The sequence below is a fragment of the Protopterus annectens genome, chromosome 1.part0 (assembly GCF_019279795.1).
Source record: "Protopterus annectens isolate FY-2018-M chromosome 1.part0, PAN1.0, whole genome shotgun sequence".
In the NCBI taxonomy this organism is placed as follows: Eukaryota; Metazoa; Chordata; order Ceratodontiformes; family Protopteridae; genus Protopterus; species Protopterus annectens.
This window is the reverse complement of record NC_056725.1, coordinates 24,473,268-24,495,288: the sequence shown is the minus strand read 5'-3', so window position 1 is coordinate 24,495,288 and position 22,021 is coordinate 24,473,268.

The following is a 22,021-nucleotide window of genomic DNA, read 5'->3' as shown; positions in this document are numbered from 1 at the left end:
GGGCGAATTTCCTACCTCCTATTCAATCATCAAGGTTCCTTTTGAAGAGGGCCAAAGAGGCGCTCTGCTAACATGTATGGGCAGTCTATTCCAGAGTCTGGGGAGTCTCTAGGTCAGGAACCTATGCCTCCAGCATGGTAAGCATGAGCATGAGAAGCAGAGTGAATGTCAGCTTTGCAAACGCACAAGGGGTGTTATTATGGTAAGTCAGAGCAGTAAGCAGCCCAAGGCAGAAAGTGTAACAGATGTAAAAGGTTGTGCCATTATTCATTGTTGCTAGTCTTCTTCTGATCATCTCAATCTCCCAACATAGGCCTGTGGTTCAAGTCCAGTGTACTTTTAATTCTTCAAGTCACTTCCTGGGCTTTTTTTTTTGGTTACTCAAGCAATTTCCTTTGGAACAATGGAAACGGTTTTACTGGCAAAGTCTCTCTAAAGGGTTTGTTATTATCATAAAATCGAGAAGAAGAGTTTATTTCAGCTTGATGGCTCACTTTTTGTTGGCTACATTTTTTTTTATTTTCCCCTTAGCCTTTTTTTTTTGCATCCAAAAATATCTTTGATCCTCCATGAAAAATATTCTAAAGACAACTAATTACAGCAACTTGTATCTCTCGATATCCCTTGATATACAGAGAAAAATCATTTTCTACAAACACTCTGGTGTCACAAGTGTTTAATATTTTTCCCTTCTCCCACAGTTTTGTTAGCAGCATCTCTTTCTACTGTTATGACTGTAGCATAAGTAATGTAGGTCTCAGCTGCTTTCTCGTGGCCAGATGTGGAGCATACATATGATGTTAAACTCTGCTGTGGGACACTAGTCCAGCTACTTATTTGTACTTTTATAAAATTGCTTGTCTATTCCTTCCAGTTTCTGTGGTATAGCAAAAAAAAAAATTTTTTTTTCTGACTCTGTCTTTTGAAATGTGTCTTCTTGAGAAGCCTCATGTTGCGTCAATATTTCGACATCTAATTTCTGCTCATCTGAATCACAACAAAGGTTCTACTATTATCCAGCCTTTTGTCATTTAATATATTCTTCCAACTTCTCATTTATTTTAAACATCTTAAACTGCATTTGATGTATTTTCCTGTATATTACTGGAAGCCATCTTCTGTACTAAAGCTGAAACCTAAACTACTTTTGGATGAGCAGTTACAAGGTTCTTCCTAGCAAGAACCTCCTCTTCTCACTTTCATGTTGAGTTTTACTTTCTACGAATTTCTTCTTTGCTGGCATCAGGCTGCATAATTACTAGCCAGTAACTGAATAGCACCCAAATCAATACCTTTTAAGGATAATTTCAATGATTTCTCAGTTTTCACAGTAGCAGACCTCTAATCAACCTGTTACTAAGTGTAATGCCATCTTTAACATCCAATGTTAGAGTCAAAATGTGAGTCTTAAACTACTCCGTATGATCTAGTTAAACAAGATAACCACACAGCTAAAGCTATATATAAAAAGTTCTGCAACAAAGTCTGTTCTGTACAGCTATTATCTATCCTTTATTTAGGCTAACCAGTACACCTAAAATTAGAAGCAGAGAAAAAGTGGAGTACAATAGGTGTTGCAATGCAGAAAACTAATGAACTGATGTCCTACATGATGCATACAGAAGAAGATGTAGTTAGATGAAACTGGAGGCAAATTCAAGTAGTTCCTGGTGAGCCTCACGTTAAAAGCCAAATTGTTTAACAACCTTAAAGTATTTGTATAGAGACTGATCAGGTTCACTACTAATAAGTGAGTTCCCACTCCTTTGAATGTGTTACCACAATGCAATATCAGAGACAAAGGTGAAAATTTCAAATCCACAACATTTGAGGATGGAGCATGGGTTATCCAGTGAAGTGTGACTGTTCCAAATCCTGTTAAAACTGTTAGGCAGAATGACTCTATGCATAATAACATCAATTATAAATTAGTTTTCCCTTTCACAGGTTCCAGTTGCAGGCCTAGTGCTTGTACCAGTTCAGTGATGTGTGGTGGGCATGAAGTCAAAATGCTGATTAATTACCAAAACTGTGATAGATCATATGGTTAGTCAAGTGACTAAACATTTTCCTTGTTGAATATGTTGCTAGAAATATTTCCCCTCGAGTGTTAAAGTACTGTATAGTTAACAGCATTCATAAATGTTAAATACATGCATTAACAGGATCAATCCAGAGTGTTGACTATATGAGTACATTATTGTCCACATATCAATACTTCATAATTGTAAAGAAATATTTGATCAAGACTGTCAATAAGAAGCTTGGGTCACTGTATAGAATTAAAGCCTTCTTAACCCATCCAGCTAAGATTGCCATTGCCTGCTCTTACCTACTCTCAACCCATCTATATGCTTCCCCCTTCTCTCTAATCTTAACAAGTCTGTACTTAATAGACTGTCAACATGTTACAATCACATTGCCAGGTTTGCCACAGGCCTGCCTTTTAGAACACACCACTGCAACAACCTTAAACAACTTGAATGGCTAGAACTACCCAGTCATATTCAATTTAACCTCCTGACTGTAGCCCAGAAAATCCTTCATAATCCAGATAAAACACCAGCTCTTAAAAATATTATCACCCCCTAGAACAATCCGAGACTGCTTAGATCCACAAACAAACTACTAATTCAAACTATCAAAACCAGCAATGCAGCGGGTGACTCCCTCTTTGCAAACTCTATTGGCAGAGTCTGGAACCTACTCTCAGCTGATATTACATAGCTCTCCTCCCTAACCCAATTTAAATCTAGACTCAAACAACATCTGGCTCTAATGGGCTTTACTGCTGCAACAAGCCTGGCTAACTCTTATCTAAAATGAGAATTATTTGTCAAAATACTGTTAAAATTTCCCCTGTGTTTAACCTAAGGGAAACTTTATCCTATGAACTTGCTTTTACATTCTTTGTACACATCAAATCTGTAAAATGACTACATTGTTTATAACAGTTTTTAATTGTAACTGTCTGTCTTGGAGCTTTTCTCCCCGGGCCTCCGCTGAAAATGGACATGATTCCAGTCGGACTATCCCGGTCAACAAATGTAAAATAAAATAAAAATAAATAAGTAAAATAAAAAATATCTCTTTTAATTTCTCCAAGTATTTTGGGTTTCTAATACCATGATGAAAATTGGCTTCTAAGTCAAGTTTCCTTTCAAATTATGATTAAAGCTCATGAAATTAGCATTGTGTTCAGTCCTTGATGTTAGCCGGAAGTGCTCTTCACAGCACCGGCACTGTGGCAAATATTGACTTCTGCAATTCATATGGCATTACATGTACTAGTAACATATTTAAGGATGATTGTAAACTTTTTTTTATAAGGCCCGTTGCTCCCACTACTATAGGAACTGTCTGGGTATCCTTCTTCCATATTGCCCTACATTCTGCCTGCAAACACAGGTATTTTATGACTTTGTGTCTCTCTCTCTCTCTCTATGTAAAACACTGTTGTCACTGCGTATAGCAATTTCAATGATCAATGCTTTTTTTGTCTTCTTTTCATGGACTACTATATCTGGTTTTCCCGCATCTATTTTTTGAACTGTTGGTAATGGATGATTCCATGTGATATAAACCTCATCATATTCTATAATGCTTTGTGTTTCATGTTTCCAATGTTTTTCAGCTACTTCAGTATTATAATATTTGCACAATCCCCAATGCAACAGTCTTGCCACATTATTATGCCTTAAAGTATAAAGTCCTTCTGCCAGTAGTGTATCACAACCAGCAACAAGATGTGTGACTGTTTCAATTTCTGTTTTACAAAACCTACATTTGTCTGTTTCTCCCACATGTTCAATGGACTTTGTAAACCAACAAGTACGTAGTCCACTATCTTGGGCCACCAATGTTAAACTTTCATCTTTTAGTTTAAATTCACCACTCCTTAACAATTCCTGCATTTGATCCTGATCAACCTGAGGTTGTTCCAAGAGTTTTCTATACTTGCAACTATATTTATGGATTTTCCACATTTCTTGCCTTCTCATCTGATCCTTCACCTTATATTATTTCTTCTGTTTTTTTCACATTCAGTTGCTGCCTGATTTTTATCTACTTCTGGTTTTATTTCCATTTCTGCTTGACACCAATATGCTTCTGCTAAACTAAGCAGGGAAGTCATCTTAGATTTACATTACAGAGTCGATTATATGAACTAAATAGGACACAGAGTAGTTCAGATAATCAAACATACATTGAACTGGATTAACAAAACTTCTAAAATCTTGTTTTTTCTGCATGCAGGGAATACACTTTTCAGCAATTCGGCAATTTCAGTAGACAATAAAGAGCATTTATCATATATGAGCAGGCTACAAGCTCAAAAAACACACATGCTAATATGTATAATGTTTACATATTCAGACTTTTATGACTTTTCCTACCCAAAAACTTTGGAAGGCTGCATTTGGATAACTGACTTTTCGGATAATTTGGATGATCAACTGTTGACTGTATTCTCCTCATGTTTTAAATCTTACTACTTTTAGGTCTTGTGAGGTCAGCAGATATGTATGTAGTTCTATGATTGCAGATCTATACATGCAATCAGTTTTGAGGAGGCCCATGCTTCCTTCAGAACAGGGAATATATAATCTTGGTATACACTGATTTTTATAAATTATTTGATAAGTATGAAATGTCCTACTTGTTTTCCTGTCCAACTGATCCAACATGTTTTGGGGCCAGTCAATCACTCCAAAATTGTAAGTTAGGACAGGAAGAGCAAATTGGTTTATTGCTTTGACTTTGAATTCAACACTGTTTTCAATATTAATTTTAGTCTTCTAAAATATTCCTTACTAAGTTTTATTCACATTTGTTCATGTTTTATTGTCAATCCTTCATCAGTTCCCAAATATTTATACACTCCGTCTTGCTCAAGTTCTTTTATTTCACATCCCTGTCCCAAAGTGATGTTTTCTTGGTGCTGCAGCTTTCCTGCTTTAAAAGTTGCTTTTGCACATTTATCAAGACCAAATAACATTCTTATATAATCTGAAAAAGTCTGGACCACTTTCAGTTGTGCTTTTAGTTCATCTGATGAACTACACAGTTTGTAATCATCCACAAAAAGAGAGATGAGAAGTCTTTACATTTTGTTGTTTTCTGGGAGCCAAATTGTAGTCATGACTTAATCTGTTAAGTAGACAGCTTAATGGGTTAAGGGCAAGACAAAAGACCAGTGGTGACAAAGAGTTCCCCTTTGAATTTTTTTTATCCCTGGAATAATAATTTGTCTTTTATCATGGTTTAACTGCGACATCGTTTGCCACTGTTCCATGGTCAATGTAATGTAATTGATCAGTGTAGAGTGTATCACATTTTTAAGCATGCTTTTATCCATGAATGTGGGATGCTTTTTTGTAGTCTATCCATGCCATGCTTAGATTCTTCCCCTTTTTACAGTTTTCAATTATGCGTTTAACAATAAATGATCCTTTGTTACCTACCCTTTTGTTCTATTGGCATGATTGAGTTTTCTTCTAAATGACTATAAACTCTGTCAGCATCAATTCCAATGTATAGTTTATATGTCATTGAAAGGCAAGTTATTGGTCTATAGCTTTTAGGATAGCTTGCAGGTTTGCTCTTAAGTATGAATACTGCTTTTCCTGTTGTTAATGAGGTTGGTGTCTGTTTGGGGTGTGCATTTCTTACCCATGGCTAAATGTTCATGTAAAGATGTTAATACTTTAAGCCACAAGTTAGGTGCTGCATCTCAGCCTGGGGTTTTCCAATTAGGAGATTTTCTTAACTTTGTTTTAATTTCTCTGCCCATTACTTCATCCCATTTCATATCCAGTACATTTGAACTTCTTACTCTTTCTTTTATTTCCTGCCTCCATTTTGCATCTTTATAGACATTTCTCCAAAATGTAACTATTTCCTTTTTTTGGTGGTGGTTTAATTCCTTTTGCTTTGTTTCCAATTTCTCTATAAACTTTTTTGTGTAATCAATACATTGCTTATTTAGTACTTTTCCTTTCTATTTATCTGCATATCTTCTAAGTTTTTCTGCCTATGCTGATATGTTTAGTTAAAGGACCACAATGGGCAAACAATGAAAAAACATATATTTTTTATCTTGCCATGATTTACTTTACTTCCTAAAGCTGCCTGCAGCAAAATAAGTGTTCATTCCTAATTTTATTTTTTTTTACTCTTGTCTGTCCTCATGGGGGCAGACATTGTGATTCCTTTGGAAAGCTAAATCTGTCTCAATGCACAGACTGCGAGAACAAATAGCCCTACCATTTGTTGTCAGACTAGACTTCCATTCACTTAGAATGGAACACCTGAAAAAAAATGCCAAGTTTGAGAGTCTGCAGCTCATGTGTCATTGACTGGTACGTGCTGAGTTTTACAAATGTTGTTCCTATTGATGTACTACATATTCTCTGAAAGAAACTTGCAAAAGTGTCAACACATTACTGAGATAAAAAAGACTTTTCACAAGGAGCAGTTTTGCAAGTTTCAATTCCTGGCCAAGTTACTCCTCCCATCTCCCCTCCTTCAGTGGGCTACAGTCTCACATTTCCAGCTTGGGCAGATTCAACTATTTTGTCAGCTTTGCATGACAATAGACATAAACAAATCACAGCCTGGTGTGCCACTAAAACTGTTCCCTTATATGTCTCTTCACTTCTGAATAGCATTTCCCCAGGAATTAAAAAAAAAAAAAAAAAAAAAAAGCACACACATCAGTCCAGAGTTTTTTGGCCAATCTATCCATTTCTTATTGTGCACAGTAAAACATTCAGTTTAGAATGCATTCTGGCTGCTGACATGGTTATCTTTACATAGTTCTCTTATAGCATAACTTGAACTTACGGTATTCAATGCCAAGCTTTACAACAGTTTTCACTTTCTTAACAATGACCTTCCAAGCCTCTGATGTGACCCAGTACTTTGTCACTATACTGTGAATACATAGATTAATACAAATATGTGTGCACATATGACACGTACAATAATACACACATATAGGTTCATAGGTTCATACTAGGCTATCTGCCCTAGGGCATTTATAAGCCTAGCCAGAGTGTGTATGGCTTTCGACACCCATTTTAAATTAATTTTGCTATGCCCTTTTTCGAGGTTAGTATACTGTGCCTCTGTCTAACAGTGACACAGAAGTGATACCCGGGGTAAAGCTACAATCTCCCATCCACTCATCAAGATTCCTCTTGAAGAGAGTCAATGAGGGACTCTGCCTAACCTGGACTGGGATTTTATTCCAGAGTGAAGGGAGCCTCTGGGTTATGAATTTGTCCCTCCAGCATGTCCTATTTATTTCAGTGCTGAGTTTAAGTCCCTCGAGCGCGTAGCTCGATAGGATTTGGATTTTCTGAGTTACAGCATGTCCATTAATTCCGGGTTGGACATGGCTTTATACGTTAGGCACAGATCGCCTCTGAGCAGGCAGTATGCCACTGAGTAGAGCTGGAGTTTCTTTAACCGGGCAGCATACGGCATCTGTTTGAGCCCCTTGATCCTCTTGGTGAGGTACTTTTGGGGTCTTTCCAGTTGCTGCAGGTGTCTGGTAAGGTACATTCCAAAAGGGGCATTGTACTCAATTATGGGCCTGATGAGGGATGAGTAAAGAGGCATGATGACCTCCCCTGATCTAGATGTGAATCCCTTCATGATTAGGTGGGCTATATAAAATGTTTTTCTAACCAGTTTGGCCACGTGGTTGTCAAATGAGAGATTGCTATCAACTTGGGTCCCCAGGTCCCTAATTACTTCTTCTGAACTTAATGGATTACCACCTATGTGGTAATTTCTGGGCACTTTGTTTTTGCCAAAGGGGATGACTATACACTTTTTGGCATTTAGCTTGAGGCCATGGCTCTGGCACCAGTTGTCTGTTTCTATGAGGCCCTTTTGGAGGATGCTTGTGTCGGTTGGAAAGTCTATTATGATGCCCAGTTTGCAGTCATCTGCGAACTTGGTCAGCCACAGTCCTTCCATGTTGGCCTGTACCTCCGAGAAATATATACCGAACAAGAGAGGTCCCAAGACTGAGCCTTGTGGGATGCCACTTGTAACTGGTTTGGAGTCTGACATGGTTCCAGCTATTCTAACCATGTGGGTTCTGTCCTTGAGCCAGTTTGCAACCCATCTAGTGACATAAGGGTTTATATTTAAGCTGGTGAGCTTATCTATAATGCCCGAGTGGGGTATTGTATCGAAAGCTTTTGCGAGGTCCAGGTAGGCTGTGTGGACCACCTTCCCCTTGTCAATGGCCTTGGTGACTGTTTCAAAGAAATCAACCAGGTTTAAGAGGCAGGATCTGCCCTTAACAAAGCCAAACTGGGTAGGATCCAGTGTCTGTAGGTCCCCAATATCTTTATTTATAAGGTCCATGATGATCCTTTCCATAGCTTTGCAGACCAAGCTAGTGAGACTTATGGGGCGATAGTTTCCAGGATCCTCTGAGGCAACACCTTTGTGGAGAGGGACCACTGTTGCTGTACGCCACTCTTTGGGTACATATCCTGTAGTAAGGCTGAGATTGAACAGTAGTTTTAGGTTTGGGTTTAGCTCTTCTTGGAGTTCATGTAGGACGCAGCCCGGGACACCGTCTGGTCCCATTGATGCTGTGTTTCTTGCTTTGGAGAGGGCAGCTCTTACCTGAGCATCTGAGATGTCAGGGGGGGCAGCACTCTGCTGGGATAGATATTAGCCCTTTTGGTGGGGGGGGGAGAAGTTTGCGCTGAACCTGTCAGCTAGGATGTTGGCAATGTCTGTGAGTTCGGTGTATTTTTTGTCATTTTGGACTAATTCTGAGCATATCTGGAAATTCCCACCCAGGTTCCTAACATAACTAAAGAAAGCCTTGTGATTATCCTTAGTGTCCTGTGCAATTTTTCTCTCGAAGCTGACCTTAGACGATTTTATGAGTGCCCGTAATTTTTTGCTAATACTGATCAGAGATGCCTTCCCTTTTTGGGATTTTGCTCTGTCATGTAGTAGCTTCCTCCTTCTATTGTATAGTTTGTTTATGGCTGGGGTCCACCAGACAGGACGTCTGCCTTTGGAGGATTGGGTCTTGGTTTTATTTGGGATTACATGATCCATGCATTCCTGAAGGTGTTCATAGAATGCGTTTATAAAAGATTTTGTGGTCTGGGCCGTATTATCTACAGGCCCGGGGGCTTTGAAGGATTCCACCTCAGTTTTGAGGAGTGTGAAATTTGCTTTAGAGAAGTTTTTCACTGTGGTTTTCTGGGCATGGGGTGGAGTCGGGATGTGAATATCCAGTGAGATTAGTTTATGGTTTGATCTTACCAGTGAGGGATACACTTCTGGTCTGGAGCATAGAGTCCCCATGTTGGTGATGATCAGGTCCAGTATGTTTTCCCCTCTTGTGGGAGTGGTAACAAGTTGTTCCATAGCATTTGAGTTTATAAATTCTAGGAACTTTTGGGCTAGGGTGTTGGAGCTAGAGTAATGCTCCCAGTCTATGGTTGGGTAGTTGAAGTCACCCAATATAATGGTGTTTGGAGAGACCTTCATATTTTCCAGTGTTCTCAGGAAGGCTAAGTGGGGTTCCTGGGTTTGGGAGGGTGGTCTGTAGCAGGCTATAAACTGGAAGGCAGTTTTACCCACTGTTAGTTGCACATGGATAGTCTCTGATGCTTTGTGCTGTGCCACCAACCTGGAGGTGTGGGTATCTTTGACGAATATTGATACTCCCCCTCCTTTTGTGGTTCAGTCCAAGTTTTGGGGCTGAAAAGCATGGTATGAGGTATAACCTGGTAGTACTGGGGTGCTCTCGAGAGCCTTGAACCAGGTTTCTGTTACTGCACAGATATCGATGTTCTCCATGCTAAGAAGAGTTTCGAGTGCGTGCATTTGAGGTTTAGACTTCTGGCGTTGAGTAGCATTACTCTTAGTTTCTTATCCCTTGTGATACCTATGGAGGTGGGTTTGTCTTTTGAGCCTCATTATCAATATCATCATTAAAACAAGATAAATGCAATATAAATCATATCAATATAGTTATGACTTCTAGTTTATGACCCTGTTTGTCTATGGAAACTTCTTTTTGAATTTATGTTCAAGCAGTTGTATATTTGCTGTATATTATCTTGTTTAATTGTTTCTCAATATTCCAACCACTGTGTATGCTGCATCAATTGTAAAACTCTGATTTTACTCCTTTTATATTTTCTATGCTCTTTGGAGAAAACAGCTATGTTTGTTTAATTTATTTTTATTATTTTTTATAATTGTTTACTATGTATCTGGAGCTTTTCTCCCCCAGCCTCCACTGAAAATGGTCATCTTGTGTCCAGTCGGACTAACCTGGTAAACAAATGGAAAATAAATAAAAAATAAAATATACTAAGAAAATCAATCAATATACCAAGAAAAATCCAAAACTTAAGAAAAATAACACAGAAGGAAGGAAAATGTTTCCTTGATGCTGTCATGAAAATCCCACTCACTTATTCAGATATTATGGGCAAACATATATATATATATATATATATATATATATATATATATATATATATTATAACATATATAATATATTAGGCAAAACAATGTACCCAACACACTAGTCATAGGTGACTCTATAGTCAGGCACACTGATGTCCCACTTACCAGGCTAAACAAGGAGAAGGTTACTGTCAGCTGCCTGTCGGGTGCCAGGATCTGCCACATAACCCATGCACTCAGGTCACTCCATAACCAAGTACAAATATGACTCTGTCCTTGTCCATGTTGGTGTGAATGACCTGAGACATGCCTCCCTGGAATAAATGAAAAGAGACATGGAAGAGCTCTCCGATCTTGTAGCCCAGGGATGTATGACCCTAGCCCTGAGTAGCATTCTGCCATTGCCCAGAATGATACCGCAGTACAAGGACAAAATGATTGACTTCAACAATTGGCTAAGCTTCTGGTGTCATTCTAAGGGGATCCAGTATCTGTCTGCCTGGGATGACATGGTCGACAGACCATGATGCTTTGCCAGAGATGGCCTGCACCTGTCACCCATGCGATTCTGGATACTGGCTAAGGCTCTTGCCATCTCTATAGTGTCTTTTTTAGACAAGTTTCAAATGTAACAGGAACAGGCAAGCACAAACTGAGAGTAATGCTACTTAATGCTAGAAGTCTAAATCTCAAAATGCACTCACTCAAGGCACTCCTTAAAATGGAGAACATCAATACCTGTGCAGTGACTGAGACCTGGTTCAAGGCTCCAAAGAGCACCCCTGCACTACTAGGCTATAACTCATACCACACTTTTTGGCCACGTAACCTGGACCGAAACACCAAAGGCAGAGGTGTGCCCATATTCATTAAGGATATCCACACCACCAGGCTAGTTGCTCAGCATAATGCAGCCGAGGTTATCCAAGTGCAACTAACTCTGGGCAAAACTGCAATCCAAATTGTAGCTTGCTACAGATCCCCCATCATGTCCCAATCCTCTTTTCTTGATATACTGGAAAATATTAGGGTTCAAATACCCTAATAATGGGCGATTTCAACTACCCCACCATTAACTGGGAAAACTACTCATGTACCAACTCCTTTGCTCAATGCTTTCTGGAATTCATAAATTCCAGTGCCCTGGATCAACTTATCCACACTCCCACCAAGGGCAACAATATCCTAGACCTAGTCATTACCAACATGCATGACCAGTGTTCCACACCCAAAGTCAACTCCTTGTTGTTCAGATCTGACCATAAGCTAATCACCCTAGATATCCACATCCTGTCCCCACCCCACATTAAGGAAACCACCGTAAAAAATTTCTCCAAAGCCAACTTCATGCTTCTTAAGACAGAAGTGGCAAACTTCATGACACCCATGCAGATGGCCAATACAGTTACACCTGCTGAATCCTACACAAATGCACTCTATAAGCACTTACATGAGTGCATGGATCGTGCTATCCCAAACAGAACCAAGAAGTTATCCTCCAAAAAAAGGAAGCCAATCTGGTGGTCCCCTGCCATAAACAAACTGTACAACAGAAGGAAGAAACTGTTGCAAAAGAGAGTAAAATCCCACGAGTAGTGGAGCTCCCTGGTCAGCCTCAGTAAGACGCTGAGATCCCTTATAAGAGCATCCAAAGCTAGCTATGAAAATAAAATCACCACTGATTCTAAGGACAACCACAAAGCATTATATAGCTATGTCAAGAATCTCAATGGCAACACCCAGATCTGCTCTGAGTTACAGCACAACTGCATGAAAATTATAGAACCAACTGATATTGCCAACATTCTGGCAGATAGGTTCAGTGCTAATTTTACCTCCCACTCACACCCTAAAGGGCCCATATCTATACAGGAAGAATGCAGACTCCCTGTAATCACAACTACACAGGTAAAAGGTGCCCTCTCTAAAGCTAAAAACATGGCATCCATGGGAATGGACAACATCCCAGGCTACGTTTTACATGAACTTCAGAACGAACTGGCTCCCCACCTAAGCACCATGTTCAATCATAGCCTTACATCAGGCTTTTTGCCCATTGAATGGTGCACAGCAGCAGTTATCCCCAGTCCACAAAAGGGGAGCCACCACTGATCCTGGGAACTATCGTCCTATTAGCCTGGTGAGCTTGGTTTGCAAGGCCATGGAATGCATAGGTTCATAGGTAGGTACTAGGCTATCAGCCCTGGGGCCTATACAAGCCCAGCCAAAAAGGTACCCTGGCTTTTACCACCAAAGAAAATTATTTTCATGTGCCACTGTCGAGCAGAGCCACAGGGGTGATCCCCAGGGTGAATTTCCTATTTCCCATCCAATCATCAAGATTTTTCTTGAAGAGTGCTAATGAAGAGCTTTGTTTGATATAGATAGGTAGTTTATTCCAGAGTATGGGAAGTCTTTGGGACAGGAATCTATCCCTCCGGCATGTTCTGTTTATTGTGGTGACAAGGTTTAGGTCCCTAGAGCATGTAGCTCGGATGGATTGGGATTTCTTTAAGTGGAGCATGTCCAAAAGCTCCGGGTTTGACATAGCTTTGTATGTTAGGCAGTAATCATGTCTGAGTAGGCGATATGCGATGGAGTAAAGCTGGAGTTTTTTGAGATGGTCTGTGTAGGGCATCTGCTTGAGGCCAGTAATCCTCTTTGTGAGGTATTTCTGTGGTCTTTCCAGTTGTTGTAGATGTCTTGTGAGGTACATACCAAAAGGGGTGTTGTACTCAATAATGGGTCTAATGAGTGATGAGTAGAGGGGAACAATGACCTCTTTTTTTCTGGATGAGAAATCTTTTGTGATGAGGTATGCCACGTAGAAGGATTTCCTGACTACTGTGGCGATGTGATTATCAAAGGAGAAAATACTGTCCACCTGTGTCCCAAGGTCTCTTATCACACTTTTGGTGTTAAGTATACTTCCGCCTATGTTGTAGTTCATGGGTACAGAGTTTTTACCAAAGGGTATGACAATGCACTTTTTGGCATTGAGCTTGAGGCCATGGCTTACCAAGCATCTGTCTCAGTGAGGCCCTTTTGTAGGATGTCCACATCATTAGGAGTTTCAATTATGGCTCCTAGTTTGCAGTCATCTGTGAACTTCATTAGCCAAAGACCTTCTGTGTTAGCCTGTACTTCAGAGAAGTAGATACCAAACAGGAGAGGACCCAGGACTAAACCCTGTGGTACTCCACTTGTCACTGGTCTGAAGTCAGATTTGGAGTCTGCCACTTTCACAGTGTGGGTTCTGTCAGTGAGCCAGTTGCCAACCCATCTTGTGACATAGGGATCTATACCTAGTTTAGTGAGTTTATCTATAATTCCAGAGTGGGGGATGGTGTTGAAAGCCTTGGCAAGATCTAGATAGGCTGTGTGAACCACCTTACCCTTGTCTATGGCTTTGGTGACTGCTTCAAAGAAGTCTATCAGGTTTAGGAGACATGATCTGCCTTTTACAAACCCGAACTGGGTGGAGTCCAGAGTTTGGAGATTACCAATGTCTTTGTTTATAAGTTCCATGATGATACATTCCATGGCCTTGCAGACCAGGCTCGTCAGGCTAATGGGACGGTAGTTCCCAGGGTCCATGGTGGCTCCCCCCTTGTGGAGTAGGATAACTGTTGCTGTGCGCCATTCAGCAGACACAAAGCCTGAGGTGAGGCTATGATTGAAAAAAAATAAACAGCCTCTGCAAGGCTCAAACCCAGGACCCTGCACACCATAGCCAAAGTGATTTACCACTAAGCCCTGTCAGATATCATCATGGAACTCATAAACAAAGACACTGGTAACCTCCAAACTTTGGACCCCACCCAGTTCGGGTTTTTGAAAGACAGATCATGCATTCTGAGCCTAATCGACTTCTCTGAGGCAGTCGATGAGGCTAAGGTGGTTCACACAGCCTATCTTGACCTTGCCAAGGCTTTTTGCACCATCCCCCATTCTGGAATTATAGCTAAACTCACTAAACTAGGTATAAAACCCTACGTCCCAAGATGGGTTGCCAGCCGACTCACTAACAGAACCCTCACTGTAAAAGTTGCAAACTCCACATCTGACATCAAACCAGTCACAATTGGAGTACCACAGGGTTCAGTCCTGGGACCTCTCCTGTTTGGTATCTACTTCTCTGAAGTACAGGCTAACACAGAAGACCTCTGGCTAATGAAGTTCGCAGATGACTGCAAACTAGGAGCCACAGTCGAGTCCCGAAATGATGTGGACATCCTACAGAAGGGCCTCACTGAGACAGATGCCTGGTGTTAGAGCCATGGCCCCAAGCTCGATGCCAAAAAGTGCATTGTCATCCCCTTTGGTAAAAACTCTGTACCCGTGAGCTACCACATAGGTGGTAGTCTACTTAACACAAAATGTGTGATGAGACCTTGGGACCCAAGTGGACAGTAGTCTCTCCTTTGATAATCACATCGCCACAGTAGTCAGGAAGTCCTTCTACGTGGCACACCTCATCACAAAAAGGTTCTCATCTAGGAAAAAAGAGGTCATTGTTCCCCTTTACTTGACACTCATTAGATCCATTATAGAGTACAATGCCCCTTTTGGAATGTACCTCACAAGACATTTGCAGCAGCTGGAAAGGTCACAGAAGTTCCTCACAAAGAGGATTACTCATCTCAAACAGATGCCCTACACTGACCATCTAAAAAAACTCCAGCTTTACTCCATAGCATATCGCTTACTCCAAGGTGATTTCTGCCTAACATATAAAGCTATGCCAAACCCAGAGTTGTTGGACATGCTACATCTAAAGAAATCCCAATCCCTCTGAGCTACACGCTCTAGAGACTTAAACCTTGTCACCACAATAAACAGGACATGCTGGAGAGATAGATTCCTGTCCCAGAGACTTCCCATAACTGGAACAAGCTACCCATCTATGCCAAGCAAAGTTCCTCACTAGCTCTTTTCAAGAAAAATCTTTGAGTGGATGGGAGATAGGAAAATATTCCCCGGGAATCACTTCTGTGGCTCTGCCCGACAGTGGCACAGGAAAATAACTTTCTTGGGTGGCATAAGCCAGGGAAACTTGTTGGCTAGGCTTACTTAGGCCCTTAGGCCGATAGCCTAGTACCTACCTATGAACCTATTATTAGACTAAATACAATATTATGTAGCATTGAAATGTGCTGACATAAGGGTGACAGTTCATTATTTACCCATAAAGTAAATGTCAGAGTGGAAAAATTTAAATAGTGGATAAAGAGGAGGAGGGGAAGAGAAGAAAGAGTGAGAAAAAGTATTTGTTAGAAGTAATAATTAGGGTAGATATGGGAGGCAGGAGAAAAAATGAGTAAAAGCAACATTACAAGTAAGAGAAACGAAACCGAGGAAAAGAATAAATAACACGGACAACAAGATTTACTGTGTGTGTGGGGGGGGGTGTAAAAGAACTATAAAGCAAATCTGCACTGATACCTGCTTGCTGCCCTGCTGAGGGGGACACTTGTGCAAGTGCAGTGGACTGGCTCCAGTAGGAAGGGATGGCAGCATAACTCTCAACAATATAGAACAAGAAATCTGGACAAGGCCATAAATAATTGGGGACAAAGGCCCAAAAATGGGACACTTTATAAATATTGCACTTACAAACTTAAAAAGTTGATAAACAGGTTTTGCATTAGAGTGAATTTTCTTAAGGATTATGAAGTCTGAAAATCAAATGCCTGTCAACTTTCTGACTTCAGTGTTCAATGATTTGCCAGTGATTTGACATAAAACTGCAATTTTATTTAAAACAGACAAAAATCTGGACTTTCTGCAAGAATCTGTACTGTTGAGATATATGGATGGGAGTCTTGAACCAACACCCATCAATCATTTTCATTTGTTTGCCAAAGCCATTACAGCAGTGTTTTGCAGAGAGGTGGGAAAAGCCTTAAATTTGGCTGGTATGTTGTGTGGGTGTGGGTAGCTGTGTTTGTGGAAGGTGGAGGTGTCCCTTTGTAAGTGTGGTGCGAATGTTATGGATTATGAAAAGGAGAGATAAGAGTAAAATTGTGCTCAGTGAAGTCCCTAGCAATTTCATCACTGCCTGATTCAGACATATATATTCCCCTGTGTTTGTCAATACTATGTTTGAGTGCATTGTTTTGGAGTGTAGTTTCACTGCTACAGCTGCTGCTACTCTTTCAATACAAGTATCTGCTTTGGAAGTTTTTTCCAGGAGTCTGTTGCTGAAAGGATGACAGACATGCTACAGGTATACTACTAAGATAAACTGGATAAAGCAATAATAAGAACAAGTACTAGGTCACATCAGAGGCTTGGGAGGTCATTGTTAAGAAACTGTGAACTGTTTATCATTAAATACCATAAGTTCAGGTTATACTGTAAGAGAATAACTATGTAAAGATAACCATGTCAGCAGCCAAAATGCATTATAAGTTGAATATTTTACTGTGCACATTTTAAATGGATAGACTGGCCTAAACTCTGGACTGATGCGTTTGCTTTTTTTTTTTTTTTTTTTATTCCTGGAAAATGCTATTCAGAAGTGAAGAGACATACAAGGGAACAGATTTAGTGGCACAAGAGGCTGTGATTTTTTTTTATGTCTATTGTCATGCAAAGCTGACTAAATAGTTGAATCTAGTAAAGCTGGAAATGTGAGACTGTAGCCCACTGAAGGAGGGGAGATGGGAGGAGTAACCTGGCCAGGAACTGGAACTTGCAAAACTGCTCCTTGTGAAAAGTCTTTTTTATCTCAGTAATTTGTTGACACTTTTGCAAGTTTCTTTCAGAGAATGTGTAGTACATCAGTAGGAACAGCATTTGTAAAACTCAGCATATACCAGTCAATTAACCATGAGCTGCAGACTCTCAAACTTGGCAGTTTTTTTCAGGTGTTCCATTCTAAGTGAATGGAAGTCTAGTCTGACAACAAATGGTAGGGCTATTTGTTCTCAGTCTGTGCATTATGGGACAGATTTAGCTTTCCAAAGGAATCACGATATCTGCCCCCATGAAGAGTAAAAACAAAATAAAATTAGGAATGAGTACTTATTTTGCTGCAGGCAGCTTTGGGAGGTGTAGTAAATCATGGCAAGATAAAAAAAAATATATGTTTTCTTCATCATTTGCCCTTAGTGGTCCTTTAATTTGCAATAGTACATGATAGATCCTGATCTGTTCTAATACTATGCATTGCTTTTATCAGAACTATCTTTCCGAGTATTTTTGTTGATCTGTTGTCTCTTCTGTACTCTTCTAACAATGACAATTCTTGTCTTAATTGCTTTATAGTGTTCTCTATTTGATACTTCCATGATGGAAATTGATTTCTCCCCTTCCTTTCCCTTACTGCCTTGTGTTTTTGTGGTAAGACATTTTATCTATTACTAATTTAGCTGCACTGTAATATATCCTATTTACTTCTGTTATATCTCATGAATCTCCAGGAACAGTATTAATTACTGTGTTCATTTGTTTTATCAAACTTTGGATTTTTTGGGTTTTATTGACTTCTGTACTCTATTTCTTTCATTGATCTTAATATGTCTGTTCATCTCTATTAAACTGAGCAACTCTTCTATTTGATCATTTTCTTCTAAACTGGGGGCACATTATTTGTTTTCCATTTCCTGTGGACATTCTATAGAAAGTTTCAGAGCATCATCCTGTGTCATTAGTTGCTCTTTTATATGGGAACTCACTGGCCTATCACTCCACATTGACTGCATCAGCATTGCTACAGTTTCCTGTTCCTTCCTTTACTGTCCAACTCCAACTCAGCTTTTGTACTGGTTTCTTATGGAAAGCTTCAAAGTATCTTCATATGGCAACTGATCAGATGTTTCCTGCTCCACTGGTTTCTTCTTAATTTGGGAATCCATTGCTCTATCCTGCTGTGATGTTATCAGAGTTAGATTTTCTATATTAAATCCTTCACTTTGCAGGTAATCCATAACATCAGTTTCTATTTCTTTAGCTTTTCCATTACTAATCCTCTGTTTTATTTTTTGTATTGTAACATTTTCCATATCTGGATGGCTTTGCCTGTATTTTTCTTCAAATATCTTTGGTGCTGCTATTTTTGCATTAATTAGTTTTGCTTTCTCCTTTGCATAAATATTGCATATTAAATCTATTTTCCTTTCCCATGTCCATATTTCTTCTTCAGATGTCTCCTGTTCCTCCTGTTTCTCCTTACTTGGGGGAACTCATTGTTCCATCATACTGTGATATAACCTGTGTTATACTTTTTACACTAAATCCTTCACTTCAGATGAATTCCATAACTTCAACTTCTTATTTTTAATGTCTACTTTACTCATCTGTTCTACATTCCCTCTTTCTGATCTTATTTTTTGTAATGTGAAATTTTCCATATCTGAATGCCTTTGCCTGTATTTCTCTTTGAATAACTTTGGGGCTGCTTTTTTGTATTGATTAATTTGGCTTTCTCCTTTGCATAAATATTGCACCATATCAGATCTCTCTCCCTCTCTCTTTCTCATGTCCATATTTCTTTTTTACATCTTTTCAAAAATCTCTAGATTTTTCTCTTTATATTTTCACACTTCCTCAGATGCTTCCTTTTCTAAATGGCCCAAGGTTTCTTGGTCTATACCAGTGATGGTGAACCTTTTTGGCTCAGCATGTCAAAAAATTCAGAAAATGCCTATCTTGACTCTGCTGGTGTGTCACCCCCCCCCCCGAACCAAAAAGAAACAATTCTTTATATATTCATTTATTTAAAAAAATACAGTCCAATCTTGAGGTATGTATTATAAAAGTAAAAGAAAAATCAGTGACTTACAACAGAGAAAACAACATGCGCACTGATAACTGGGCTTAAAACAGTGAGCCAATAAATTACCCTACTTTTAACAGTAATTTTGAATTGAACTGAAAAAATATGGAATGCATTGCATTTGATTATCGTCAATTAATGACTTTTTTATTGCTGAGTTTTAATAGAAAAGTGCAGGGTCATATATTTCTTGTATTTTTGTTCATTTAGTTTCTTTGGTAATTCAGGTTTTGGTGAGCACTGGTATGTCACCCAAAAACGTCATGGCATGTCACCTTTGAGATGTGTGTCATAGGTCCATCATCTATACAATGTATTTCATAACTCTGTTGCATTAATGAACACAATTTTTTATTTGAAGCTTCTGACAGTTTTCATGTGCAAGTATTTTTCTTTCTTCTAATTTCTCTCAATTTTTATTTTGTATATCTTCTGTCTGGAAATTCTGGGCTTCTTGCATAATAGTAACAATATATACAATTTCTTTCTTATCCTCAATAGTCCACGCTTATCTACTTTATGACTCTTTTTTAGCTTATACGTTTTTGTGATTTTTGTGGACTACTACTTCTTTCTACAACAGGGACCATCCTCCATTTGGGCCTGGTGTAGCCCCATTGTAGGACTGTTTCCATGTCTTGAGAATTCTACACTGTAATTTTTTTCCAGTCCTGGTACCAGTGTGCCTACCAGGATTGAGCACTTTTTTACCCTTGTGCACCCAACTATCTTTGTATTTTTTAATCTACTTCTGGTACTTCCATGATATTTGCAATATATATATATATATATATATATATATATATATATATCTGTGTGTCGAGTTGGTAAGACTTGGGGATGAATTTAATTCTAGCAATATTACTCTCCTTTGCTTGCTGATTTATCATCTCTCAATTCAGACCCCTCTTAGTGGAGTCATGATAAAGTAGAGATGCTTGAGTGTGCATATACTGTGAGTGTAAATTACAATGCAGCATGGCTTTGGAGGTGTGTGAGCTATTGGACAATATGACTGGCCAGATGTTAAGAATGGAGCAGTGTGTTTTAGTGGATCTAATGATTTTTGTATTACGTGGAAGGAACCCTGATTGGCTATCATTACTTTTTAAACCAGAAACCCTGAACAAATATATCAGATCTGAAGAAGGCTTAGATGCTGAAAGCGCTTATCCATCTACAGGGTTTCTTTCACTTTTAACTTGTGTCTTGTGATTTTATGTTACTTATTAAAATTTTTGATTATTTTTCAGATGTTGCCTGTTGACACAACGTGGAGATATTGTGGTGCTATGCTTTTCTGTTTTTCTGTAAATTACAGATTTGACCTTTTAAGGCTATGGTATAGTAGCCATTTTGTACAGAATAAACGTTACCAGTTTTGTTAAAATACTGGTGTATCTTTACATTAATAACACTACTGTTTGAGATTACTGGCTAGCCAGAGGTGTGCAGTATTTGAAAAACACAACCAAAATTTCAAAAACACATATCAAACCATATTTTTTCTGTTGAAAACCACGTTCATGAATATTTGCTTTTCTGACTTTTATCTCAGTAGACCTTACAAAATTTAAAAAGATTTAATGCTTCGCTTTTAATGACTAATACATATGACTGGTGGAAAAAAGAAAACAGCTTTGCTTTTTTTCCAGACAAAACATTACTCAAAATATTGAGTTCAGTTATCAGGGCAAACTCATTAAAGAACTGGCTTTGCTCTAAGAAAGTACGTAAGAAAGAAAGGAATCAAATATCCATTGCTTTATGATTATATTACTGTGCTGCTGGTACTAACTCCACACAACAATCTCAAGACTGATGTACAGTGTCGACAGTGTAGCTGTAAAATCCTATGAGATGTTTGGTAGATTGTACCATTGCTAAGCTGTCTTTCCCCAAATGTAAAAGGTCTTACAGTTAAGAGCAAATACTGCAATAACAGAAAATTAAGGTTTGCCATTTCCATAGTCTAACAATGTTAGTGCAGTCTACATTAAAAGTGTTATGGGTGATTCACCCAAGTTTAAAGAATCAGATGAATCTAAAGAAAATTATGCTATACAAGTAGTAATGAAAGTTTTTACTGAATTTGTATGTACATATTCCTGCAGAAATTGCAATACATGTAAGTATACTTCAGATCTAAAGTATTTTGTTCACTCAATAACTATGAACACATTTTAATTTTATGCATACTCCTCTACATCTGATCTGGTCTGCACAGCTCACTGTGCAAAACATACTGCATTCTCTGTGGCAACAAATACCTGAAAGATTGCATTACACATAAAAGAGAAAAATGCAGAAATGCATTAGCTACACATATTACTGAAGGTGAGACACATTCATTTATATTTACTTCTTTACAGTTAATAGATACTGATCTAGGGGAAGTGATGCTTTGAATCTCACAGAAAAGATGGAATAATTGGATTATAGCATTAAATGCTGTTACTCCACTTGGTTTAAATGACCATTATAATTCAAATTCTGCACTGAAGCCCGGGTCTTTACAGCATCAGTGTTTCTATATACTTTACATTGTGTCATGTGACAGTGCTTTTACAGTATGTAACAAGATGGAATCTTTAAATATTCCTGGTTATGGCGGGATTTTTAAATGACTTGGTAAAGCATCTTGACTGTGAATGTACTTATTTCAGTTTGTTTATTTTTCCATTGTTCCCAATGCACTGTTTGTTTTGAACTATACTACACTGTGTTGCACTGTTTACCCTGCTTCACCGTCACCTTATATATCACACAGCT